Source organism: Macaca thibetana, chromosome 12 (genome assembly GCF_024542745.1).
Source record: "Macaca thibetana thibetana isolate TM-01 chromosome 12, ASM2454274v1, whole genome shotgun sequence".
Lineage (NCBI taxonomy): Eukaryota > Metazoa > Chordata > Mammalia > Primates > Cercopithecidae > Macaca > Macaca thibetana.
Window position 1 is genome coordinate 63,494,805 of NC_065589.1, and position 7,338 is coordinate 63,502,142.

Consider the following 7,338-nt stretch of genomic DNA (forward strand, 5'->3'; position numbering starts at 1 on the left):
TGGACTTTGGGTGATTATAATGGATCAATGTAAGTTCATCAATTGTTACAAAAGTACCACTCTGGTGGGGGATGTTGATAATAGGGAAGGCTAGGTATGTGTAAGGGTAGAGGATATATGGGAAGTTTCTGTACCTTTTGTTTAATTTTTCTGTGAACCTAAAGCTGCTCTAGAAAATAAAGTCTATTTTACAAAAAACATGAAAGATTTTTTTTCCACTTCAGCTGATCACTAAGGATATGCCTTTCTCAATTTACTATAGAGAATGCATTTATGAAGGTCCTGCTAATATATTCATGGAATATGAGACATGCAGCCACCCAAATTCATGGCTAAATTTCTGAATTGACAGAGTAAAATTGCTAACAACAGAAACGCTTGTATCGACCAAGCACTGTAGTTTGATTAAGTTTACTCATTTATTTTATAAATTTGCTGTAAAGCTATTAGAAGAGTTTTATTACTCAAATTATGAGGCTGAGTCAGAGTAGCCTTTTAAATCTATAAATTAATTAGAACTGTATTTTTAGAGCACTGAAAATATCTACCCCTTTCTTTCAATGAATATATTTCCTTTCTCTATTACAAATAAATTGTGCCTAGTTTGCCATCATTCATATATATAGTACTTGGACAGATCGCAAATATAATTATAAATTTACTTCACAATCCACTTCTGGATAGATGAGAGAAGCTTATATATGCATGTGATAGAAGAAATTACCCTTCATTAAAGCATTTTCTCCATTCAATACATTTAAACACATGCCCAAGCAAGGATATAGTTCTCGCCTATTTGTATTCTCCATGCAAAATGCTTTTTGCGTTCTTTATAACTTCCATGTGGGAGTTACCTCAGCCTAGCATTTATACTTTCTCCTAGTTTTTTCTTTTTGGCCACCACTTTGTTCTTTCTACTACTTTACCATCACTTTCTTGTTATCCTTTCTATAAGGCATTTATCAGTTCATTCTTGTTTTTTTCCTTCTCTAATCCTCATATGCCAGGTTTGATTGTTTTTTCTAACTCCATTCAGAACCAAATCTGACTGTGTGCATGTCACTGGGCAGGGCTTACTCCACCACTTTCACTCATCAGTCATAGCAATTGGTCCAGGGATAGGTACAAGGCCATGGCTGAATAAATCTGGAAAAAGAGAGTTTTCTTTCTTTCAGGGTTTTCTAGGTTGGTAGTATTTAAGACTGGAGCTCACGGAAGCCACCTTGCCACACAGGAAGAGATTGTCTGAGCATGATGCCACCACACAGAAAAGAACAGAGCAAAGAGAATAAGAGAGGCAGATTCGAAAGATATTTTCGAATACTGAGATCCAGTTTTGCTTGATCCATCCCTTGACTTTTATATGAAAGCAATGATATGCTTTGACCACTTTGAATCATGTTTGTTTTGTATGAAGCATTCCAATACCTTATTTTGTTTTAAAAAATTTTATTTGCATTCAATAAGAGGTAAGATATTCCTAACAAAATCCTACATATGTGTCCATTAGAACAACATTGCGTTAGTTAAGATACACCAGATTGCTAGAAATGGAAACAAGTTTCAATCTTGTCTAAATTGAAATAGGTATTTGTTCATTTCTATAAAGTTTCAGAGGTAAGCTAGGCTCGGGCATGGCTGAGTTCCAGAACTTCAACTACTAATTGTCCATATTTTAGTTGTCCACCCATTCCTCTTTTCAGCTTGACATCATTCTCTCCCCTTAACAGGTTTTCTCCATGTGGAGATAACGTAACAGCTGGCAGCTCCAGAACTGCATACCAGTCACGTTTTTATGATCTTTAGATAAAAGGTTATGCTTCCTCCAGCCCCAAGTACTCTGATTAGCCCTTCATAACTACGCCTGAAAAAAATCACGTGGCAAATATATAGTCTGTGACTGACTAGCCCTGAATTGCATGCCCACCTCTGCAGTCAGAAGGAAGCCTCTTGCAATGGATGATCCCAGTAGCACCCCATGAATTTGGAACAGATGGAAGTGGTAGGGAAGCAGTCTCCCAAGTAGAAACACAAGAGGTGTAAGACTTCTGTGAAACACATCAAGTTGCCCACTCATATTTATCTCTTGTCCTTCTCCAGACCCCACTAAAATGAGGAAATAACTGATTTTTTTTAAATTATGAGATTGGAGGAAGTAAAGGGTGAGAGAGCGCAACACAATTCTGGAAGGCAAGAAAACAATAGAAGAAGAGAACCAATCATGTTGGAAGATGTCAAAGCCTAAGGCATGGTCAGAGGCTGACGTCTGAAAGGACTTTGCATCACCTGGCATGGCTGCGGGTGGGGATAAGGTGAGGAGCTGTAAAAAAAGATATGGGTTGAAGTTGTGTGGAGTGGTCAATCCCTCCTGACTACCGATAAGCAGAATTTCAGAAATCTTTAATTCCCATGCAGCAGATACCTTCAATAATGCATCGTCAGGAGACTGAGGTTCTTTCTCTATAGAATTTGAATGAGAAACATGAAAGTCGGACAATCAGACTGGCAGAGGAAGGGGTAGGATATGGGGCTGGTAATAGAGAATTAATTTACAAGCTGCACATAGCTCCTCCAAACCCCATCCTCATTACATCTTTGTGCAGTGTACTGCCTGAACTAGAATATGTGGATATGTCTAGAACTATAAAATCTTGCTTAACTACAATCTTTGTCTGCATCCTCCTTTTAGGAAAATGAGGTAAAAGGAAAACAGTAAGCTTATGATATCAGAGAGTTATTTAAAACAAGAAACTGTAGTTCATTCCAGTTTTATGTCTCTAACAAAGCTACACAGAAATTATGAATATTCTAGGAGATGCCCCAGGCATCACATGATCCTAAATCATCAAAACAACATTGACTTGCGTTTGGCATTTTGTACTTACTGAGCCAGGAAAGTGAAGTGGTTCAATGTAGAAAGGTTTTCTAAACTAATAATTAAAACAAAGAGTTTTCTTTCTTTTTTTTTTTTTTTTATTATACTTTAAGTTCTGGGATACATGGGCAGAATGTGCAGGTTTGTTATACAGGTATACACATGCCATAGTGGTTTGCTGCACCCATGAACCCATCTTCTACATTAGTTATTTCTCTTAATGCTATCCCTCCCCTAGCCCCCCAACCCCCAACAGGCCCCAGTGTGTGATGCTCCCCTCCCTGTGTTCGTTTGTTCTCATTGTTCAACTCCCACTTATGAGTGAGAACGTGAGGTGTTTGGTTTTCTGTTCCTGTGTTACTTTACTGAGAATGATGGTTTCCAGCTTCAGAACATTCTGATTAATTGTGATTTTGCTATATATTGATATTTTATAGCTCCTACCCCGTTTGTCAGCAGCTACCTCCCTATCGTTGAATTGATTAGTTATATTTAATAACGTTTGGTGTTTGGATTCATTTAGCAATAACACTTGGAAATTTCTTACCAGCTATTTTTAAAGTCTTAATTTGTTTTTTGTTTTTGTTTCTGTTTTTTCACCAGCTATTTAGGATAAGAGAATGTTTACATCTTAATGTAAAAAAAGAAAACAGGCATAAATAGTATTTTATGTATAGAAATGCTTTCTTTCATTACTTGGTGCCTGCATCTCTAAGTGTTTACATAGCTTCTCTGCCTGTATGATGTTGCTAAAAACATGAATCAGGAAGGAGAAAAAAAAAGTTGAATATCTAGTCCAAGAAGGAGAGAGGTTTCTATAAAAAATGTGTGTGTTTGTATATATATCTATGTATGTATATGTATGTATACATCTATGTATATGCATGTGTATATATCTACATACATCAATATGTACATATATTAATATATCCATGTATATGTATGTATACATATGTGTGTATTTATACATGTGTATGCATATATATGTATGTGTATATACACACAGCCACACCTTCTCTCGGCATTATTGTCAAAAATCAGTTGACCATAGATAACTGCCTATATAATATGCACTGTGTGTGTATATATAACTATACAGGAAAAACAGGGTGCAAAGAAGAAAAAAAGAACCTTTTTTTGTTGTTGTTTTGAGACTGAGATTTAATACAGGCAAAATCACTGTGAACATTATAAATCACTTATGTAAGTTTAACCATTCTCCTACATATGATCCTAAGCTTTGTAAATGGGGAAATTCTTTTATTATTATTATTATTATACTTTTAAGTTCTAGGGTACATGTGTACAACGTGCAGGTTTGTTACATATGTATACATGTGCCATGTTGGTGTGCTGCACCCATTAACTCGTCATTTACATTAGGTATATCTCCTAATTTTATCCCTCCCCCCTCCCCACAATAGGCCCCAGTGTGTGATGTTCTCCTTCCTGTGTCCAAGTGATCTCATTGTTCAATTTCCACCTATGAGTGAGAACATGCGGTGTTTGGTTTTCTGTTCTTGCGATAGTTTGCTGAGAATGATGGTTTCCAGCAGCATCCATGTCCCTACAAAGGACACGAACTAATCCTTGAAAAAAAAGAACTTTTAAAAAAACATGTAATTAGAATCATCAAAGAGATAAGAAAATAATGCATGCATAAAATAAGAAAAAATATAAAATAAGAAAGATTAAGGTTATTAGAAATTAAAAATGTTATCATCAAAATGAGAAATTTAATAAAAGAGTTGGAAGATAGAGTCATGGAAAACTCTCACACAGTAAAACAAAGAAACTATTTTTTTAAAAGAGAGGGATAAAGCAATAAAGTCCAGAGGTTCAAGCTAGGAAGTCCTACATCCAGCCAAGATGAGTTCCAGAAAAAGAGACCAGCGGAAATCAAAGAAGAGAAATGGTCAAAGAAATAATAATGATAAAATTTCCTACAACAAAAGGATATGTCTCCAAGTTGTAAGAGACCACTAAGTAATTCACACTTACTAATGAATTTAACAAAAGAAGTGCAAAACATATTTTCAGAACTACAAAATATTGTCAAAGGAAATTAAAGAAGATATAAATGATTTTTAAAAACGCAAGATGGCTGTACTCCCCAAAGTAGTCTACAGATTCAACATCATCCTTGTCAGACTTTGGGCTGCTTCTTTGTAGAAGTTGACAGGCTGAATCTAAAGTTCACACTGAACTTCAAGGAGCCCAGAAGGGCCAAATCAATCTTAAAATAGAATAACAAAGTAGGAGGATTTATTCCTTCTAATTTCAAAGCTTACTACAAAGCAACAGTAATCAAGACAGAGTGGTACTGGCACTGGGATAGACATACAAATCAATGGAATAGAATTGTGAGTTCATAAATAGACCTGTGTGTCTATGATCAACTGATTTTGACAATGATACCAAGAGTATTCAATGAGAAAATAACAGTCTCTTCAACAATTGGTGCCAGTGCCATTCAATAGCTACATGCAGAAGTATGAAGTTAGACCCTTACTTTACATCTTAAAAAAAAAAAAATCCAAAATGAATCAAAGACTTAAACATAAGAGCTAAAACTCCTAGAAGTAAACATAGTCATAAATTTTCATGACCTTTTATTTAACAATGATTTCTTATGTATGGCACCAAAAGCACAAAAATGAAAGAGAAAAAAGATAAATTTGAATTCCTAAAAATTAAAACTCTTGTATATCAAAGGACACTATCAAGAAAGTGAAAAAACAATCTCCAGAACTGAAGAAAACATTTGCAAATTGTATGTCTAATAAGGATGTAGTACCAATAATACATATTTTAAAATCTCTTATAACTCAACAAAGAAAAGAAACAGTAGGCAAAGGACATAAATAGATATCTTTTCAAGGAAGATATGCAAATGTCCAACAAACACATAAAAAAGATGCTCATCATCATTAATTATTAGGAAAATGCAAATCAAAACTATAAGACACCACTTCACATCCATTAGGATAGCTATAATAATAATTTTAAAACAACAAAACATAAATGTTGGTAAGGATATGGTGAAATTGGAACCCTTGTACTTTGCTGATGAGAATTTAAATGCTGCTGCCACTCTGAACTACAATTTGACAGTTCCTCAATAAATTAAACATACAATTACCATAGGACCCAGCAAGTAAACTCAGGTTTATACACAAAGTATTTGAAAGCAGATATTCAAACAAAAATGTATAGATGGATGTTCATAGGAGTGCTGTGCACAATAGCCAAAAGGTGGAAACAACTCAAATGACCATTGACAAGTGAGTGGATAAACAAAATAGGGTAGACTGAGCTACCTGCATGCACTGTGCAGTGCCAGAGAGGTCAACCAGAATCAAGATGTCTGGCACTGAGGAAGCAATTTTTGGAGAGCGTGACAGTCATACTGCTGTTCATGGCAGTTCAGTATGCTTTGGACAGTGCCAGTACACAGTAGAAGAGTACCAGGCCATCCAGAAGGCCCTGAGGCAGAGGCTGGGCCCAGAATACATAAGTAGCGCATGACTGGAGGAGGCCAGAGGTGTGTTACATTGAGGGTCATTGGGTAATTAATCTGGCCTATGACATGTTTGGTTACAACGGTGGGGCACACTCCATCACACAGCAGAATGTGGATTTTGTTGACCTCAACAATGGCAAGTTCTACATGGGAGTCTGTACATTTGTGAGGGTCCAGTTGAAGGATGGTTCATATCATGAAGCTGTGGGTTATGGTGTTAGGGCCTCCAGTCCAAGGCCTTATCTTTGGAGAAGGCAAGGAAGGAGGCAGTGACAGAAGGGCTGAAGCGAGCCCTCAGGAGTTTTTGTAATGCACTTGGAAATTGTATTTTGGACAGAGACTACTTGAGGTCACTAAACAAGCTTCCATGCCAGTTGCCTCTTGAAGTGGATTAAACTAAAGCAAAGAGACAAGATTTTGAACCACCTGTGGAATAGGCAAGATACAACAGCTGCCAACTGAACATGACCCTGGGACACCCACAACTTCAAGTGGTGACCTTCCCTTGCGGACCAAGCCACATTGTGATTCAGGGGGACAAGGATTGCAGCTTTCCAACTTCTGAGCTCATCCACTATTGGTGAGAGAGGCCACGTACCAGCAGAAGCTCTGGCAAAAGCAGCTGCAGCAGCAGTTCCGGGAGCAGATGAAGAAACAGCAAGTCCACACCTTTTCGCCATCAGTTGAGAAGAGTGAGGAGACTCTTGGAGACAACTCTGAAATCTGGGATGTGACTCCAGATGCAGGGGATGGTGTGGTCAAGATTTGTCTAGAGAATAACCACCCCAGACCTCTGACACACCAGCCTTGAACAACCAGATGGTGACCCAGAACAGGACTCCACACAGCCTACGCTGCCAGAAACCACAAGCAAAATCTGGATCTTGAGACCTCCAAACTTACAGCACTGACCAGCGCATAACAGGAAACTGGGAAGCTC

General features: G+C 37.2%; 1 pseudogene; it reads left to right on the forward strand.

Annotated features, from left to right (window-relative positions):
* The first annotated feature begins 6,028 nt into the window (after positions 1 to 6,028).
* Positions 6,029 to 7,085, forward strand: LOC126932082 (DNA repair protein RAD52 homolog; annotated as a pseudogene).
* Positions 7,086 to 7,338: the final 253 nt, after the last annotated feature.